At 42.8% G+C, this 20,812-nt stretch overlaps 1 long non-coding RNA gene across 2 annotated transcripts in view; it reads right to left on the reverse strand.

The window, feature by feature from the left end:
* Positions 1-13,482: 13,482 nt before the first annotated feature.
* Positions 13,483-20,812, reverse strand: part of LOC147578617 (uncharacterized) — a 182,115-nt gene continuing 174,785 nt past the window's right edge. For both annotated transcript variants that reach the window (XR_015255423.1, XR_015255422.1), the window contains 2 exons: positions 18,269-18,423; positions 13,483-16,180 (listed from right to left, as the gene is read on the reverse strand). This is a non-coding gene — a long non-coding RNA (uncharacterized LOC147578617). The remainder of the gene's footprint in view (positions 16,181-18,268; positions 18,424-20,812) is intronic.

Raw genomic sequence — 20,812 nt, forward strand, 5'->3', positions numbered from 1 at the left:
GGAGCATACCTCGAGATGATAAAAGCCATATACGAGCGACCCAACACTAATATCATCCTCAATGGGGAAAAACTGACAGCTTTCCCCCTAAGGTCAGGAACAAGACAGGGATGTCCACTCTCACCACGGTTATTCAACACAGTATTGGAAGTCTTAGACTCTGCAATCAGACAACACAAAGAAATAAAAGGCATCCACATCGGCCAGGAGGAGGTCAAACTTTCACTCTTTGCAGATGACATGATAATCTGTATGGAAACCCCAAAAGGTTCCACCAAAAAACTGCTAGAACTGATTCATGAATTCAGCAAAGTTGCAGGATATAAAATCAATGCACAGAAATCTGTTGCATTCCTATACAACGACAGTGAAGCAACAGAAAGAGAAATCAAGGAATCGATCCCATTTACAGTTGCACCAAAAACCATAAAATACCTAGGAATAAATCTAACCAAAGAGGTGAAAAATCTATACACTGAAAACTATAGAAAGCTTATGAAAGAAATTGAAGAAGACACAAAGAAATGGGGAAAGATTCCATGCTCCTGGATAGGAAGAACAAATATTGTTAAAATGTTGATACTACCCAAAGCAATCTACACATTCAATGTGATCCCTATCAAAGTAACACCAGCATTCTTCACACAGCTAGAACAAATAATCCCAAAATTTGTATGGAACCAGAAAAGACCCCGAATAGCCAAAGCAATCTTGAAAAAGAAAACCAAAGCAGGAGGCATCACAGTCCCAGACTTCAAGCTATACTACAAAGCTGTAATCATCAAAACAGTATGGTACTGGCACTAGAACAGACACTCAGATCAATGGAACAGAATAGAGAACCCAGAAATGGACCCACAAACGTATGGCCAACTAATCTTTGACGAATCAGGAAAGAATATCCAATGGAATAAAGACAGTCTCTTCAGCAAGTGGTGCTGGGAAAACTGGACAGCGACATGCAGAAGAAGGAACCTGGACCACTTTCTTACACCGTACACAAAAATAAACTCAAAGTGGATAAAAGACCTCAATGTAAGACAGGAAGTCATCAAAATCCTCGAGAAGAAAGCAGGCAAAAACCTCTTTGATCTTGCCCGCAGCACCTTCTTTCTCAACACGTCTCCAGAGGCAAGGGAAACAAAAGCAAAAATGAACTACTGGGACCTCATCAAAATAAAAAGCTTCTGCGCAGTGAAGGAAACAATCAACAAAACTGAAAGGCAACTGACAGAATGGGAGAAGATATTTGCAAACGACGTATCATATGAAGGGTTAGTATCCAAAATCTACAAAGAACTTATCAAACTCAACACCCCAAAAGCAAACAATCCCATGAAGAAATGGGCAAAAGACATGAATAGACACTTCTCCAAAGAAGACATCCAGATGGCCAACAGACACATGAAAAAATGCTCAACATCACTCATTATCAGGGAAATACAACTCAAAACCACAATGAGATACCACCTTACTCCTGTCAGAATTGCTAACACGAACAACTCAGGCAACAACTGATGTTATCGAGGATGCGGAGAATGAGGATCTCTTTTGCATTGTTGGTGGGAATGCAAGCTGGTGCAGCCACTCTAGAAAACAGTATGGAGGTTCCTCAAAAAACTAAAAATAGAACTACCCTATGACCCAGCAATTGCATTACTAGGCATTTATCCAAGAGATACAGATGTGCTGTTTTGAAGGCCACATGCACCCCCATGTTTATAGCAGTACTATCAACAATAGGCAAAGTATGGGGGCGCCTGGCTGGCTCGGTTGGTTAAGCGTCTGACTTCGGCTCAGGTCATGATCTCACGGTCCGTGAGTTCCAGCCCCACGTTGTGCTCTGTGCTGAGAGCTCAGAGCCTGGAGCCTGTTTCAGATTCTGTGTCTCCCTCTCTCTCTGCCCCTCCCCTGTTCATGCTCTGTCTCTCTCTGTGTCAAAAATAAATAAACGTTTACAAAAAAAACAATAGCCAAAGTATGGAAAGAGCCCAAGTGTCCATGGATGGAGGAATGGATAAAGAAGATGTGGTATATATATATATACAATGGAGTATTACTCAGCAATCAAAAAGAATGAAATCTTGCCATTTGCAACTACGTGGATGGAACTGGAAGGTATTATGCTAAGTGAAATTAGTCAGAGAAAGACAAAAATCATATGACTTCACTCATATGAGGACTTTAAGAGACAAAACGGATGAACATAAGGGAAGGGAAACAAAAATAATATAAAAACAGGGAGGGGGACAAAACCAAAGAGACTCATAAATATGGAGAACAAACTGAGGGTTTCTGGAGGGGTTGTGGGAGGGGGAATGGGCTAAGTGGGTAAGGGGCATTAATGAATATACTCCTGAAACCATTGCTTCACTATATACTAACTAATTTGGATGTAGATTTTAAAAAATAAAAAATAAAGTTAAAAAAAAAGAACCCTGGGTATATTAGGAATGGAGGGAATCTACCAAAAATAATTACGACAAACATCATACTCAATCGTGAAGCACTTAATGTTTGCCCCCCAGATTAGGAATAAGGTAAGGATGTTCCCGCTCACCGCTTCTGTTCAACTCTCTACTAGAGGTTCTAGCCTGGGCAAGCAGATGAGCAGGAGAAATAGAAGGCATCCATATTGATAAGGAAGAGATAAAATAGTCTGAATTCTCAGAAGACTATGATCATCTTCTGAGAAAATCTGAAGAAATCTACACAAAAGGTACTAGAACTGGTAAGTTTCAGGATCTAAGGGCAAGTACAAAATCACCTGTATTTTCCTACACTAGCTCTGAATGATTGGATATCGAACTTGTTTTTAATGTTTATTTTTATTTTTAATTTTTTGACAGAAAGAGAGACAGAGTGTGAGCAGGGGAGGGACAGAGAGAGAGGGAGACACAGAATCTGAAGCAGGCTCCAGACTCTGAGCTGTCAGCACAGAGCCTGACGCGGGGCTTGAACTCACGAAATATGAGATCATGACCTGGGCTGAAGTCGGACCCTTAACCAACTGAGCCACCCAGGTGCCTCTGGATATTGAAATTTTAAAAAACTACCAGCTATGTTAACAAAAATATGGCTTTGGGATGAATCTAGAAAAAGATGTATAATATCTGTAAAACATTTCTTTTTTTTTTTTTTTAATTTTTTTTTACGTTTATTTATTTTTGAGACAGAGAGAGATAGAGCATGAACGGGGGAGGGTCAGAGAGAGAGGGAGACACAGAATCTGAAACAGGCTCCAGGCTCTGAGCTGTCAGCACAGAGCCCGATGCGGGGCTCGAACCCATGAACTGTGAGATTGTGACCTGAGATGAAGTCGGATGCTTAGCCGACAGAGCCACCCAGGCGCCCCTGTAAAACATTTCTAAGAAAATCAAAGGAGACTTTAATTAAATGGAGTTGTAGGCCGTGTATTTATGACTTTATTAAAGTTTGGGTGTAATGAATGGTGCACGGATTTCAGAAACACACACATAGAATATTAGAATATTATAGAATATATATATTATTCTATATATATAGAGAGAATATATATTATATATATATATATATATATATATATATATATATATATATACACACACACAACCTTTCATCAGAAATCAGAATCCTGCTTGATGCTGGTTCCCCCATCTCCTCTTTTGCACCAGCAATGCCATCTTTTCCCCTCCAGACTCCTCCTTCTGCCCCTTCCTCCAATTTTGATTAATTTTTCATGAGGTTTGTTTGGACAGTTTGTTTCACTATGCTTTCATACTCTACCCTAAAGATGTCATCTTCTCTGAATATCAAAGAGTTTTGCTAAATGCAAACGCTTCTGCCTAAAGGAGCTCACAGGGCCAGCTGTTAAAATATGAATTGTTTCTCTCCACTACAGGCAAAGAAGAATGATAAACAGTACAAGATTTGGAAACTTCTGTACACAGATTATAAGATCTCCTACGCTTTGAAGGGGTTGAATGTTTTTATTTCAAAGAAGTTGCACTGTTAATACACTTGGGAGGCTCATTTAAGTGGTAACTTAATGAGCTAAGGTGCTGATTAAGATAGATGTGTTTGTTGCTGCTTCGCTAATGGGTAGCAAACAGAAAATGGTATATTTATGTGTATGTGTGACATAAGTATGGGCTATATATGTATACGCGTGTGTGTGTGTAATGTATTAAGTGCTTTGCCAAGTGATACACATCAAGTACCTCATACATCCTCACAATTAGGAGGTCTCTACTGTTATTTCCTCCATTTTACAGATAAGGAATTGAGGCTTAGAGAGGTGAGACACCTCCCCCAAAGTTGAATAGTGATAGAACCCATCTCCAGCAGCATCCTTGCTCTTAACCTGGTGATCTATCGCCACCGAAGGACACATACTAAAATGCTAGCAGTGGGTATATCTGCGGGTAGGACAACAGTTGATTAAAAGGTCCCTTTCCAGATTTGCTAAATTTCCTACAATGGGCATATATTACGTCTGTAATAGGAAGGCTGCTCCCCCAGCACCAATAAATGCTATAAAGAGACAACCATACCAGTTTCACAGCTGACTGAAAATGCAGTGCTGTTATGAAAAAAGTCAACATTAAACTAGAATAATATAATATTAATGCCTGCTGTTCTGTATAATGCTTTATAAAACACAAATTATGTTCACATGCATTATCTCATTTAATCCTTCAATAACTCTGTGGGTTGTAGAGGGTAAATATAATGAAATATAATTATATGCTCCCCTCCTCCACCTCCCCCCCCCCCCCACCCCCCACTTTTGTTTATCAAACAAAGGTCAGAGAATAAATTGGCTCTTTACTCTCAGACAGGCATGGAATGGCCTAACTGGGCTGGAAGCTCCCTGAGAACCAGGAGCATGTCTGAAATGTCCACATGGCTGTATCTCCAGCCCCTGGAGTATGACACACAGAGCATATCACGCAGTAGGTGCTGAACAGATATTTGTTGATGAATGAATGAAATTCAGTGCCTTGCTCTTACATATGTCTTCTACCCATTGAACTCTGTCTCTGGTCAACTGAAGTGTAATCTTTCTATTGCAGTCTTTTTATTGCAGTCAGGCCTTTAGGGCTCCATCATTGTCATCACCACCGTTTAAAGTGGTTGCAAGTAAAAACCAAAGGGCTTCAGAGAACTGTTTTAAGTTGTATGTATGTGTGTGTGGAGGGGGTAAAATATGCATGACATAAAATTCACCATTCTGATCATTGTAAAGTGAACAATCCAGTGGCATTTAGTACATTCACACTGTTATGCAACCAACACCACTATCTAATTCCATGACAGTGCCACACCCCGAAAAGAAAACCCATGCCCCATCAAGCAGTCACTCCCCATTCCCCCTTTCCTCCAGGCCCTGTCCCTGTGGAGTTGCCAGTTCTGGGTATTTCACATAAACAGACTCATATAGTATGTGACATTTTGTGGCTTCTTCCACTTACCATAATGTTGTCAGGTTTCGTCCATGTGATGGCATGTATCAGTGCTTCATTCCTTTTTATGGCTGAATAATAGTCCATTGCATGTCTGTGTCATTTAAGCACTTTTTTAAAGAATTCTTTTTTTTTTTGATGTTTATTTTTGAGAGACAGAACCCCATGAACCGTTCAAATCCATGAACCATGAGATCATGACCCGAGCTGAAGTCAGATGCTTAACCGATGACCCAGTCACTCTATTCTTTCTTTATTTCTTTTTTAAGATTTATTTATTTGAGAGAGAAAAAGAGAGAAAGAGAGCACAGCAAGGGGGAGGGGCAGAGAGAGGGAGACACAGAATCCGAAGCAGGCTCCAGGCTCTGAGCTGTCAGTGCAGAGCCCAACATGGGGCTCAAATCCATGAACTCTGAGATCGTGACCTGAGCCCTTAACCGACTGAGCCACCCAGGCACCCCTAAGCATTTTTTTAAAGGTAAAAAGTGGCTCTGGTAGAACAGAAGCCTGGGCTGGAGGAGAGGGAACTAAAGTGTCTAACTTGGACTTGGTTTACGAAGAATTTCTTTAGGAAGTTGCCAAGAAGGTATTCTCCAGGTTTGTGGAGTACAGAGTCCAAGGAAACCATTGAGGAGGGAGGTAAGAGATTCTGGGCTGAGATCAAGTGAGGATCTTCCTGAAGATCAGAGCAGTTAAAACAAGAAGGCACTATAGAGGGGAGCTGTGTGAGTTGGAATCTCTGACCTTCAGAATGAGAAGGGTCATCTCTTCATCCCAGATGAATATTTGTGGCACATTTACCGCCCAAAAGTACTGGACAAGGCTGGGTGATGTTTCAAAATCATTCTCGCACTGTAATTCTAGGACCATGAGAAGGAAAACTCAAAGAATAGAAAAGAAAATCATGGAGGGTTTATGAAGATACAAAACTGACCATTTAGGTAACTGTATAAGCAGCCTAAAATTATGTAAATTTGCTATAAAGTTAGAAAGGGGCAGGTGACATTTTGACAGAAAAACAAATTAATGAATGGAATAAAGCAGCAATTGATGGCCTTGATTATAATTTATAGTGCAAAGAAAAAGGTCAGCTCATCTTCTGGATTTTATTTGGATTAGAGATAATTATGTTTAGGTAGAAAGAAATGAAACTCCTAATTGCAAGCTAATGTCAGTTCTTTAGAGACCATCTTGTGCCTCCCCACAAAAGAGAAAAGAAAGTACAGTTATTATTTCCTTAATTTCAAACTCAAGTTGAATATAAATTACCTGGAAGAGAAAATTACCTATGAAGATTAAAAATATTGTAAATTCTCAAATCATTAGACGTAGATGCTTTAAGAAAAACACCCACCAGTGCTTTCAAACCAGTTTTAAGTCCTAATCCCTGCATGCTTAAATAAACATTACACACACAGATGCAGTGTGTGAAGCAGGCTCAGCTTTAAGAGAGGAAAGATTACGTTTCTGTGTTTACCCAAGAGCCAGCTAAAACACATTCCATTTGGCCCTGACACACAGGAATTAGAGTTTTAGAAACTGGAAAGGGAGCTTTATGTCTTTAAACACACAGACTGAAGGTGGTGTATATTTCACAGATATCGTGAGAAGTTTCTCTCTTCCACCTTTTACTGAGCCATCAAAGAGGCGATTGTGTGAACAAAATAACACAGTAACATGTCACATTCCATATACATCGATTTATCAAGTCCAGGAAGAAACCTTCACACTTTCTGGACTAGTGATCAGCACTGGACCAGCATAAAAATCTGAGAAACACAGAGAGTTCAAGGGAAATATGCATGAAAAGCAAGCATCAAAAAGTCATTTGGGGGGCATACTTTTAGTTACCTAGGCTCCAAAAAATTAGTCCAGGGGCCTCATCATGACTGTCAGGGCTTCGAGCCATCTTGGCTTTCATGGGCCCCTTCCTACATTAAAACACAAATTATATTGTATGGCTTTGTTGGTATAGAGATGAATATAATATAGGCCACATTTGTTAGTATGTATTTATTATTCTATGTCAGTTTTCTGTTCTCTGATTTTAAAAGAAATGAGAATTAACCATTTCACAGCTCTCTAGAAGTTTGGGGGGCCATATGTCTATGCCTGCTGCGCCCAGGGGTCCATCAGCCCTGAGTCATCAGTCAACAGATAGTTAGCCCATCTGATGAGCAGAGTTCTGGAATGGGCCCTGGGGGGACAGGAGGAAGTATGAGATGTACCTTACCATGTAGCTGGATTGAGAAAACTGTCACTCACAGAGGGGGAAGAAAAGAAGCTAAGAATCCATAGGAGATGGTGAGAGGTATGGTGTCTGGGAAGGGCAGGGGAGAAGGTGGAGGGAGGAGTGTAGGGGTAGCAGATCAGGTAGGAGATTATTGTTGCATGCATATGGTTGTCCTAAGGGCCTGAGTGAGCTTGATGACAGTGAAAATGATAAGAAGGAAAGAGATAGAAGAGAAAGAACATCAAAAACAGGAAGGGTAGGAAGTCACCGATGATGCTGTGGTGTTAGATGGCATCTTATACCACAATTCTTAAAGGTTTTATGTCACATTAGTATGATTTCCTTGTATGCTGGCCTCCAATATTTCATTTAAAATGTTCTCTCTTTATTTCCTCTTCCCACAAAAGGACAGAGCCAGACTTAAAGGTATAATTATAACGTGACTTCCATTGAGCTATGTGGCCATGTTTCCACCTTGTTCTCAGTAGCCAGCTGGTTCGAACCCCCAACCCCCAAATAATTTGCATTTGTTAAAAAAAAAAAAAAAAAAGAAAGTGTAATTTAAAGGCAGATTGGTTCAAATTCATGTTCTGGGCCTTTTCAATTATAGCAACCTGGTAAGAATGTCCTTGCCACCCACCGCACTCTGGGCAGTTCCCTCGTAACAGACAGCGAATAAATGACCTAGTTGAGGGGAAATTGAAATCAGCATTTGAATACTATTTTAAATGTGGTTTCAAAACCAAGTGCTCCTTCCTCTGAAACTGGCATCAGTCACAGTGGTAGCTTGTAGCACTTTGGAATAACCTTCCAGATATTTTTAGCGTTTTCTCTGTGAAAATACCAATGTTCCAAAAAAGGGAGACAAGAGTGGAAAACCCAGACCCAGGAGATGCTCTGAAATACACCACAATATGATCAATTATCCAGGGACCAATTTCCCAGGCCCTGTGCTAGGAAGTTCATATGCAATGAAGATGGTGCCCATCATCAGAGAACTCACAGTCAGTGGAGGAGAAAAGCAAGCAAACCAGGTGGTGGCAATGTGATGTAATACGCATGACTGCAGAGGTCTGCCCCGGTGCAACAGGACACAGAGGAAGGTTGCCTCATAGCTGGAGGGACAAGAAAGTGACTCAGGAAGTCTTCCAGGAGAAGGTCATATTTAGGCAAAGATTGCTAGTTGCCTACCCAATACCCACTCCCTTCCTTCTTAAACTGATGCCAGTTTTTATTCAGTGTGGCAATATGCTGGGCTGAGAGATGACATTTCTCAGTCTCCCTGATGATCATGTGACTAAATTCTGACCAGTGAGACGTAAATGGACATTTTGATCAGTTTATCAGGAAGACTCCTCAAAAGAGAGGACAGCTGGAACTTGCCCTTTTTGCTTTCCCTCTTTTTTTATTCCCATCTGGAATGCAGATGCATTAGCAGGAGCTCTAGCAGCCATCTTGTGCCTTTAGGTGAACTCAAGAATAGGATCCAAGGACTAAAGCTGGCAGAGCAGAACAATATAAAGACTCTTGAGTCCCTAATGATCATGGTGCCCACCATAGAGTTCTGGACTACCCACTTCAGGATTATATAAAAAGTATAAACCCATATATCTTAGCTATTATCATTTTGAGTTTTCTTAATCCTAACCTATATTGTGCCCACTTAGCTCAGTTTTGAAGGATTCATAGGAGTCAGCAAGGTAGAGAGTTTTCTAGAGAGAGAAAAAACTTTGGCAGCACCAGAGGAGCATGAAGGCACATGGAACACAAAGGGACTTGTAGATAGTTCTGCTTGGCTGAAGTTCTAGGAGATGAAGTGAGGGAGTAGGGTAGCTAGTCTCTTTCAGGTTAGCTGCCTCTACTAATACAGATAGTCTTTTTGTCATAAATGTGCAGCCACACTAGAGGATTACCATTTACTTACTGGCTCCAGAACACAGGTGGGGACCTTGGTTTTAGTGAGGTAGACAGAACACCTGTGCAGTAATAGGAGGAGAAGAAGGGGACAGAGTAGATGCCAGTAAAGGTGTGTGCTCAGGACCTGCTGTCTGGGTGAGTGGATGGTATCTGTTTCTGCCGCGAGGAGGAGAGGGTAAGCCTGGAAGAGAAAGGATCTGAGGAAAGTAGAGGAACTGAAACAGTTGCTGCTCATTATGCCTTTGTGTCTTTGTTTACCTAACTTCCCCTAATTAAAATGATTTCACGGTGGGGCGCCTGGGTGGCGCAGTCGGTTAAGCGTCCGACTTCAGCCAGGTCACGATCTCGCGGTCCGTGAGTTCGAGCCCCGCGTCGGGCTCTGGGCTGATGGCTCAGAGCCTGGAGCCTGTTTCCGATTCTGTGTCTCCCTCTCTCTCTGCCCCTCCCCCGTTCATGCTCTGTCTCTCTCTGTCCCAAAAATAAATAAAAACGTTGAAAAAAAAATTTAAAAATAAAATAAAATAAAATGATTTCATGGTTAAAACAAATTTTTTTAAATGATTTCCTGTTTCTTTCCACCTGATCTGGAACTTGTTTGATTCCCTCATCTCCAATCCCCACTGCAGAGACACCCTGAATGCTGGGACAGGCTTCCCCTTCTCTGAACTCTTGCCTTGCAGCCATCATACACAACGTTGCTTGGTGTTGTGCTTAGCACTGTGCCTTGTGTATAATAGACACTTAATATGAGGTAGCTTTTAGCACTATTTCTATAATACATAGTATGCAGCTAATAATCATTCTTTTTTAAAAAAAAATTAACATTTATCTATTTTTGAGGGACAGAGCACAAGCGGAGGAGGGGCAGAGAGAGAGACACACACACAAGATCTGAAACAGGCTCTAGGCTCTGAGCTGTCAGCACAGAGCATGACTCGGGGCTCAAATCCACCAACTGTGAGATCACAACCTGAGCCAAAGTCGGATGCTTAACCGACTGAGCTACCCAGGCGCCCAGTAATCACTCTTGATTATGGTGGATCCAGTCCCCAGGATCCCTGACCCAAGGTATCCATCAACTGGAAACCTCTTTCTATAGCACCCCCCACCCCCTTGCTTTCTCAATGACCATATCACCTCTGGATCATGGAAGGAATCCCGCTGCTCATTCTGGTTCTGGGCTAAGAGTCCTAAGGTCTGAGATGCAGAATGGAAGCTCCATTAGAGTAGGGAATGAGTCTGTCTTTAACTTCAGGGCTCATTTGTGTGAGGAACTTATAGGGGGCACTTAATGCGTATTGATTTGTTGAATGAATGGAAGGAGGGAAAGAAGGAAGGGAAGTGGGGAAGGAGGAAGAATGGGTCTGAGGCAGCAGGACTTCTCTTTGGCAGGAGTTTCTTTTCCCTTTATTTCCACTTGGGTCACTGAAATATACCTGTCCCCTCAAAAATTAGTACTTACACATTTTTCTTGAATCTTTACCTGTGCAACTTAACTCCTCATTTCTTTATTTTTGTTACTTTAGTTTTAACAGAACAGTAATAAAAAAAACAAAGGAAGATCTTTGGGAAAAATAGAACTCTTAAAACCTTTCTGAAATGAGTGCTGAACAGGCCAAGTGTGCGTTCAGCTCCTACCTGTGCTCCGGCAGGGACTAGCTACACAAAAGCAGGGTCTGTGTTCGTGCTCCACAAAGCACCTGATTCATGAGACAGCTTTGCAGGAATTTAATTAGTGAAGGAATGTGCAAAGCTTAAGCACTTCAGATGTCATTAAGCATTGGGGAGGGAAGAGGGAGGGGAGGAAAGCCCAACAGATGTTTGATTCAGCCTCGTTCCTGCGAAACAGATCGTTGCGCACGTCGTTTTTCTATTTGGGTAGCTCTTGGGTAAATCTTGTTAATGATATTTCATTCTTTCTGGAGTCTGGTTTAACATGTATCCAGTTTAAAGCGAATAAACATGCACCTTCTACCTCACGGAGGGAAAGAGACTGGTTTAAAAAAACAAAAACAAAAAAAACACCTGGATGTTTCAGGATTGCTTTTGTGAAGCCATTATTTGAACACATCGTGGGGTGACTGCTGATCCGTGAGTTGAATGAACGTGAATCTTTAGTTTCAGAAAGTCAAGTTACGGTCAATCTGTGAAAGGAACTGCATGTTTTGGTTTCAGTGGTTGTACGTGTTTAACAGCACTTTACTCCTTTTAAATCGGATCACCATGCTGTGGGCAGGAGAGTGTTCTGTGAGGTTGTTAGCTATAAGCGGCCAGCCATCAGGGTGGCTCCATCCCGGGCTGGCCTCTGGGCCGAAGAACTGCCAGAGAGGACCTGTGCTGGACTCCAGTTTGCTGCAATGGACAGCATTTGCTGCTTTTCCACCAAAACCGGAACGCCCATTTTACACAAAGGAGCAGGCCACTAGATTTGATGGTGTCATAGAAACAAGAAACACGAGTCTCGAGGCCATCTGATTTATCTATCTACCAGCTCCTGTTTACAGCCTATTTGTCAGTGTCTATTTCAAGTTCTTTCTGCTGTTAACATCTCAGGATACTCAATTTTGGGTGGTAAAATTAGAAAAGGAAGGAAAAGATGCATACCAACTAGACTTGCTTTGAATTCCATGTGTAGGCTCCACTGACTTCTGAGAAATTCTAAAGAGCTAGTTCCTAAAACTTTTTTTCCCCTAGAAATGTTAGCATAATGGTGTTCTGCAACTGATTGCTGCCATGCCGAAATTGCACTCTTTCAAAGCGTAATAGTAACCACTCATGAGATGAAAAAAGAAAATCAGCAGAGCAGACTTCTTGTCCTGGGCTCCTTGATTTCTGGACTTCTGTGCTCCAAACCCATAGAAATTAACACTTAACTATCTGCCACTATTTTCGGGGTCACTTTATACTCTTTTCTAGTTTAACCATTTAGTATTTAGCAGTGTATTGTCATGTGGGGTAATTCATACCAAGAATAGAAAGGTTTTCTAATATTTAGATAGGACACAAAATGTTTGTTTTTAATGTTTCTTTATTTTTGAGAGAGAGACAGAGACAGCGTGTGAGTGGGAAAGGGGCAGAGAGAGAGGGAAAAATAGAATCCAAAGCAGGTTCCAGGCTCGCAGCTGTCAGCACAGAGCCTGACATGGGGCTCAGACCCACATGACCTGAGCCAAAGTCGGGTGCTTAACCAACTGAGCCACCCAGGCACCCCTGACACAAAATGTTTTTGACAGTTAGCTCTGTTTCTTCCATAGTCCTTCACTTCCAACTTTTTTTTTTATTGTATTGATCATTTTTTAATTTACTCATTCAACCAACTATTCAACTATTTTGTTGAGGGCTGGGCTGAGGCTAGGTGCACAGGAGAAATCATAAAGAGATGTCAGGATCAGGGTCACCATGTACTGTCACTGGGTCACTGTCATGTTGGGTTTGCACTGATGGCAAAGCAGCCATTGGGGCTCTGCAGCAGTCTGAAACACCTCCAACTGAACGGAGGGAGCATTTTCCTAAGTCTCACAAAGGCATTTCATGTGTTAGCAGCAAACCAGTCAGGATACATACAACTGTTACTAAGCATAGTTTTTAGGTGATTCTGTTTCATATTTCTACACAAAGAGTTTTTAGCCTTCTCATTTTTATTTTATGCTTGTTTAGTTCCATATCCCGGAAACAAGAGAATACAACTATTATAGAATTTGTAGACAGTTCTGTTAGGTGATTAAGATAGTGCATCAAGGGAAATTATATTTGTTTCACACTGTTCACACTGCATGAAGATGCAAGAGTAACACCTCTCTCCCCCACCTACAGTAAGGATCAGAAAAAGCCAATTGTTAACATTACATGTGCAGTTTGCAGAGTGTTTCAAAAAAAATAAAGCCAAAGCAGGTTTAAAACACATTATATTTAAAGTCAATAGAGGCAAGTTTAAAACTTTAAAAAGAATATAGACTTCTGGGATGCCTAGGTGGCTCAGTAGGTTAAGTGTCTGACTCTTGGTTTCAGCTCAGGCCATGATTTCACGGTTCATGGGTTCAATCCCTGCATCTGGCTCCACGCTGACAGCGTGGAGCCTGATTAGGATTCTCTCTCTCTCTCTCTCTCTCTCTCTCTCTCTCTCTCCTCTCTCTCTCTCCCTCTCTCTCCTGTGCTCTCTCTCTCTCAAAATAAATAAACTTTAAAAAAAAAGGATATGGACTTTCAAGACTAAAACTCTTGGCAAACTCTCTCAATAGATAGGTTTTTACACCAATATTTCCTAAAACGTTGAAGAAAATTTAAGACAAAGACACCTTCCTGGAGAAAGTTTTAAGTATCAACAAATCAAGGGTTTTGCTTGTCTTTTTTTCCCCTTCAGTTTAAAAAAGATACTTAGCACCAATTTTTGTTTGCTTTTCCACAAATGTTTTCTAGGAGATACTGCAAAACCTCCAGCTCACCAACCACAGTATGTTTTAGGAATGGAACCTTATGGTTAGCAAGGGATTACTGTATTCAAGTAGTAAATTCAGAGGGCCTCCCATACCATACTGGGTTTTAACTGTCATTTAGCACTTCATCTAAATGATTTCAATTAATTGTTGGAATGTTATCTGGGAGGCAAATCCTGTGTCTGCAAGTATGCAAAGAAACATTTGGAATCACTCCACTGAAATAGGTTGGATCAGTTTGAACAACCTTAACCCAGCAGATTGGGAAAATTCCCACAGGTTCCCACAGGTCTGGTCCACCATTACTGCTTACCCCATGACCAAATGGCAAGCTGCCCTCTCAGGAGGACCAACACCAGATGGAGTCCTCACATCCCCTGCCTGTTGCCTCACTGATTTTTCTGTATAAAACTCTCACATCTCCCTAAGCTCTGTGGAATTCTGTTCTTTTTTTGTTTATTTATTTTGAGAGGGGGAGGGTACGAGTGGGGAAGGGGCAGAGAGAGAGAGAGAAAGAGAGAGAGAGAGAGAGAGAGAGAATCCCAAACAGGCTCCGCACTGTCAGTGTCTAATGTGGGGCTTGAACTCATGAACCATGAGATCATGACCCGAGCCAAAGTCAAATGCTTAACTGAATGACCCACCCAGGTGCCCCAGCTCTGTTGAATTCTTTAAAAAAAATTGTTTTTTAATTTATTTTGAGACAGAGAGATCACACAAGAGGGGCAGAGAGAGAGAGGGACAGAGAGAATCACAAGCAGGTTCCACGCTGTCAGATGTGGGGCTCGAACCCACAAACCATTAGATCATGACCTGAGCCTAAATCAAGAGTTGGATGCTTAACCAATAGAGCCACCCAAGAGACCCTTGAATTCCTAATTCATTGCTCACTGACTTTCACTATGACTTGGCAGAGAAACCAGAGTTCAAAACTCCTTGAAGAAAATCATGGTCTCCCTTTCATAATTATAAAAGGCCTTTGTGCTGAGGTGTATTGGGCATCCTTTGGGAGCTTCCATTCAACCTGTTATACTTTAATACTACTGCCTCTGAATAGAGGGTCTAGTTTCTTTTAAACCTATTATTCTCCCTAATGGAAGTTACAAAAGCACTTATCTTGTCCTCCTCTATCTTTTCTAGGTCTGACTCTAGAAATTTATGCACAGAAGCTATAACCACCCTTCCATGAGAGGAGCTGGGGCTTATCCCATTCTCCATTAGGACCGTCAGGGCTGCCCCACCACTGACCAGCATGACCTTCGACCTGGGCAAATGGCCCACTCCACTCAAGCCTCAGAGGACTGTGCACTTCAGCAAACCTTCCTCAGAGAAGGCCAGTCTCTAATTGAAGGGACCAGCTGGAGTGGTCAGTGTCATCTGAGCAGAGTACCATGAGGTCATCTCCATTTTTCCACACTAGGGTGCTCTCCAAACTTCTACCCCGATCCAAGGTGTGGGATCAACCAGATGCCTTAAAATGTTTTGTGTTTTTTGTCTCTGCAATTGTCCCAGTCTGTGGTCAAAAGGGTTCTGGGAGGGCTACCTGGCCAGCAGATCATAGCCACTGAACTGTAAGGTATTCTCTTCACAGGATCACATAAGACTGGGCCACCAGAATGGTACTGGCTTGCTGATTTGGGGTGACTCTCTCTGATGTTGGCCACAGAACAAAATTAGGGCTTTGAACTCTTGATGGTAGACTGCCCACTCTTTAAACCTGTTATTCTCTCTTGAACTACATTTGTGGGCCCCACTTGGCTCTCACTTACCTATATATGCTGACCATGGTGCCATCTGGTATATAGCACCCACATAGGGGAGAGGTGGTTCTACTGTCTTTTATTCTCTGCAACCCCCTCTGCTGTGGGCACCCAGGACTGTCCCCCTACCTCTTCTGTGGGCTCTGTGTCACTGGTTGGAAAGGTCCCCAGGTGTGTCTGTTCTTTGGTCCAAGAGCTTTTGAAGCTGTTGCTCCATAGCCCAATAAGCCCTTCTGAGTGGTACACTCTTCTGCCTCCAATGTATGTGATGATGCCTTGATCTCGAGGGCAAGTCTTAGTGAGGGACCAATGTTCCTTAAAGGACTTGGACTGCTCTTCTCATTCAGCCATAGGCTTCTTGCCTCTCTTCCTCTTTGGTGATGGTATCCTGGGCTACATCAAAATCAAAAGAGATACATTCTAGAAATTCAGCAATCATAGCCTAAGAGGAATATCATACTATGCTTCCATTATAACATTCTAAAAGGAAAATTTTACCTGACCAGAAAATAAATCATTGCTCACATTTTTGCTGCATACTCTGGGTAAGACTTGCATGTTTGGTCATCATCAATGAAGCACAGAAACGACCTTTGAGAGAGCCAGTGAGGCAAGTATGGGGGCAGGCTATATGACATGACATCGTAAGTGACTCTGTGACTGACATTAAATAGTTGGTGGTAGGGAACTGCAGAGGCCAAAGATCTGTATCGTTTTGATACAAACTGGCTCTAAAGAGCTGTATCATTGTGGGTAATAGTGGTATTTCTACCTCTTACTTGTGGTGAAAGATACAAAAACTCACCAGGACCTGCACATTTGACAGTAAAGAACATAATGAGATGGTTCCTGGACTTGATCAGGAAAAGATGGCGTGTGGATATTATGAAGACTCTTCAGATATACTGACTGGACTGTAAAGAAATACGTAAGTGCCTTTTCTTTATCCATTATTCAAAATCCTCTTCATTAAATTACTATACCCCATACAGGCCCATGGGTTTTGTGATATATTTTTGTAATCAAATTACTTATATAGACAAAGTTCCCAGAAAAAATATTTTTACCTGGGCCCCACATCATCTCAGGGCAGCCAGGCCTCTGCCTCCTGTGGTGGGGGCGGGGCCACAAGCTTGCTTCTAATCCCCTTTGTCGCTCAGTGTGTTGAGTCTTAGGACATCCTGCAGGGCCCCTGGAGATGAGAACTGAGCCCCGGCCCTGCAGAGGAGCGTGCTGCCCTGTGCTCTCTCGTATCGGTGGAGAGTGGCCTGCCACCATACTCACAGGATTGGCTGATGGTCACAACTCATTGTACGGACTTGATCTGGGCTGGGGGGCTTTGAATTATTTGACAACTCATTCAACAAAGACACTTAGTTCTTGCTATGGACCAGGAAATGCGATCAGCACAGGACTTAACAAAGATGAGTAAGGCTTGCTTCACGTCCTCTAGGAGCTCCCAGGATAGTGGGAGACAGATCAATAAGCAGATGGGGCAACAAACCAGAAAGAGCTGTCAATGGACGTGTGGGAAGTACAGATGGAGCGAGGAGGGCTGTGGGTCCTGCACAGAGTGACACCTGAGGAGGCTTCACAGAAGTCTCTTAAACAAGTCTGTTTGGACTAAACTTTGAAAGATGTGTGGGTGGGGGTTGGGGGACCTCCTGGCCAGAGGATGGGATAAGAGGAAGAAAATGGGCCATTAAGCCATCAGGCGTAGGCAAGCAGCCAAACAGGGTGGAGGGAAGCTGTAAGTAGGTTCTGTGTGGCTGGCGTGCAGGGAGGGGCTCAGTAAGGACAAAACTGGAGAGGCACAAAAGGCCAAGATTGAGGGCACTTAATATACCACACAGAGGTATCTGGGCTTTACACCATGGACAGTGGAGAATGACTGATTGAACTGAGTTTCAGAGGCACAGATGGTATTTTGTTTTAGAAATCTGTCTGGAAGAGGTACAGATTATGGTTTGGGGAGAAACTGAGGGCAGTGGAGAATTAGGAGGATGCCACGGTGTGCGGTTCAGGACAGACAGAGAGGCTAAACCTGCAGCTGCTGGGGAGGGCAGGCAGGCCAGTGGCTGGGAACCCCACACCCATTTGGATGACTTGTGTGGTGGCAAGTATTAGGACAGCATATGTTACAAATGATTCTGCTGCAAGAAAACCTGACTGACAGTGGGTTCTTTTTCTCCCCAACAAGTGCAGACCTGGAGGACAGTTGGCATTGGTGGAGAGGCTGAGCACTTTCAGGGCTGGCGTTTTTGCCCTGGGTATCGTGTAAGCATTCAAGCAGCAAGAAAGGGGAAGGGGTCGCATGGGCAGTGACTGCCCCAGTTTCTTCCCATCCCAGCTGCCAGCTGCCTTCCCCCCTTCGCCAAGAGATGCAAGGCAGCAGGAAGCAGCCTCTGTAATATGGGGTGGCACAGGGAAGAGGTAAAGCAGGTCACCCCCGTCCATGCCTCTTGCCCAGGTCAAACTCACCCCAGGCTTTGCTGATATCCTGTTGGCCCCGTGCTCCGATTTGCTCCCCATAGAAGCTGAAATAGGAAGATGGAGGGGCGTGATGAGAGGTCTCATCCCCAGTTCAAGCAACAGAAGCTATAAGCAAGGAGGCTGAGCTGGCTTCCTCGTGGGGCCTGCATGAGGAGACCAAAATGACAGTATATTAATAATATCCACAATTGATCAAGCAATTTTCATTGGCCATGTCAGGCACCACTGAGTGGCTTATCTTTTTCCTCAGCTAATCTCATATTTGATATAGATATTACCATCCCATGTTTAATAAAAAAAAATTGAGGCTCGGGGTGCTTCCCTTGCCCAAGGCAACACCCAAATCTAGGCAACCCACCTGAATTTCCATATGTGGTCAGCCCCTTGGCAACAAGGGTACAACCTTGACCAGGGGAGGATCAGGGCTCAAAATTTATCATGAACTGTGGCTTCAAAGTTGGGGGAAATGCTACTGACCAGGCCAAGATCCTTCCTGATGAATAACTTTCCTTTTAGCTCACAGCCCAACATCTGTATGTAGGAAGCCCTCTGTGTAGTTTAAGGGCAGAATGTTTTTCCCTTTTCCTTTACCTGCATCATGTGACTGATTACCCGAACTGTGTCCTGACCATTGGCTCCTTGGCCAGACTTGCACTAAGAGCGGCCCAGCCCCTGGGACGAAGTCTTGAACAACTCTTCCTTGGCTCCCACATCCATTGTCAGCTACCAGAGAATTGTTCTTGTTTGTTTTTCTGTTAAAGTCATCGCATTAACATTCACTCCCAACACTACCTCCATAACATTTCGATATGCTTAAAACCAGTAGAAATGTTGTCGATAATAATTATAGGAAGGCTGGAATAATGAGTACTTCTTGAAAGAAAACTATAAAAGGGGAGGCAAGAGTTTTTTGCTCTCATTTTGGTAGGTCCTGAGTACTTTGGCAGACTGTTTGGTGGGATTAAATATAGCAAAGGTGGAGTACTGTGGCTTTGGAAGGAAAAGAAGGTGAGTGAGGCAGGGTCTCTTCCCTGGCAAAGCTGAAGAGCTCATTTACACCAGCAGCTGTGTCTCCTGGGTTCTGACTGGAATCATCCCAGGCACCCAGGCATTGCTCAAATTGTACGCTGAATAATTGCCCTTAAAAAATAGCAGCTGAATGTCTTTTCAAAGGAGATTATGGAATCTGTTCTGGCCCTCTTTAAATAAAGGACATTTGCTTATCTCCAGAATTGTTTTATTGGCTCTTCTGGAGGTGGGCATGTGATTTAGTGACCTTGTAAATTCCTCTGCAGCCCCTGGATTCCATAGTTCTGTTTCCTCCATAGCGGGTGAAAAGCAGCTGTAGCAAACCTCTTTGCCTTCTTTCTACTTTTCTATGCTGTCATCTCCTCAGCTTTAGAGTGTATTGGTTCCCATGGAAACGGCAATGTCCTTGCTGTGGACCGAACTTAATCACAGCCGAAAGGGTGAAATAAAGTACATTTTTATCTTGGATTGAAATTTGTATCATGATTCATGCAATGGAAGACAGAAAGAAGAAGAAGGAAAACAGAAGGAAAGAAGGATAAGGGGAGGGGGGAGGAAAGAAGGAGGAAGAAGGGAGACAGTGGGGGTTGAAAATGATTCTGTGTGCATCTGCCTGAAAAAAAACTGTTGGAGCGGAGGCTGGCTGTTGAAAGGTACTGTGTCGTTTACTACGTGCCAGGCTGGGACTGTCCCAGCTCTTGCAAAGGCTCTGTAGGACCAGAGCTGCAGCTGGCCCTGCAGGCTGCTAGCCTGATGTGATCTGAGAGACACCTGTCCCAGAGTCTCTCCCCAAATGGCTGCTGTACCTGGACTTCCACCATGAGAGGTTAAGCACCTTAGAACATTTTTCGGTCATGACACAGGTCCCACTAAATGAGGGAAAAATTTAAGCCGTGATCAACTCACGTTTTTAGATGATATTTTGCTAGATCCCTTTCAAGCCCTAGCTATTATAATAGTTGAGGCACTGACGCTTAGTAAACAATAAAAGTCACAAGTCTTCAGAGAGACTCCCAACCTGTTCTTGCAGGTCCTCCGTCCTGCTGACCTTGTCACCTACTTCCTGCCATCTGAGTACCGACCCTATACATCCACCTGGGAGCAGGCCCAGGTTTGTGGATTTTGAGAGCTTATAGGATTTTGCACCCTCTTTAAGAAAAAGGATGCATCATTACAAATAAAAAGTTAGGCACAAGGTCTTGAAAAGGGCCCATGCAAATGAAGAGCTTAATCTTCATTAGCTTCATGGTAATTCATCTCTGCATCTATTATCCAAATTAATCTTTAAAACAACACCATGAAGTACATAATTATCTCCTTTAACAGGTAAGAAAACTGAGGGTCTATGAGAGTCATCAAACTTTACTAAAAATTTACAAAAAATTTACTAAATTCATGGACACCATTGTGATTCCTTGGGATTGGTAATTGGAATAGATCATCTGGGGGTGTCTCCACTAGTTTTTTGTTTTGTTGCATGAGCATCAGTTGTAACATGTTGAA

Source organism: Puma concolor, chromosome C1, assembly GCF_028749965.1.
Source record: "Puma concolor isolate L17-30 chromosome C1, mPumCon1.1.hap2, whole genome shotgun sequence".
NCBI lineage: Eukaryota > Metazoa > Chordata > Mammalia > Carnivora > Felidae > Puma > Puma concolor.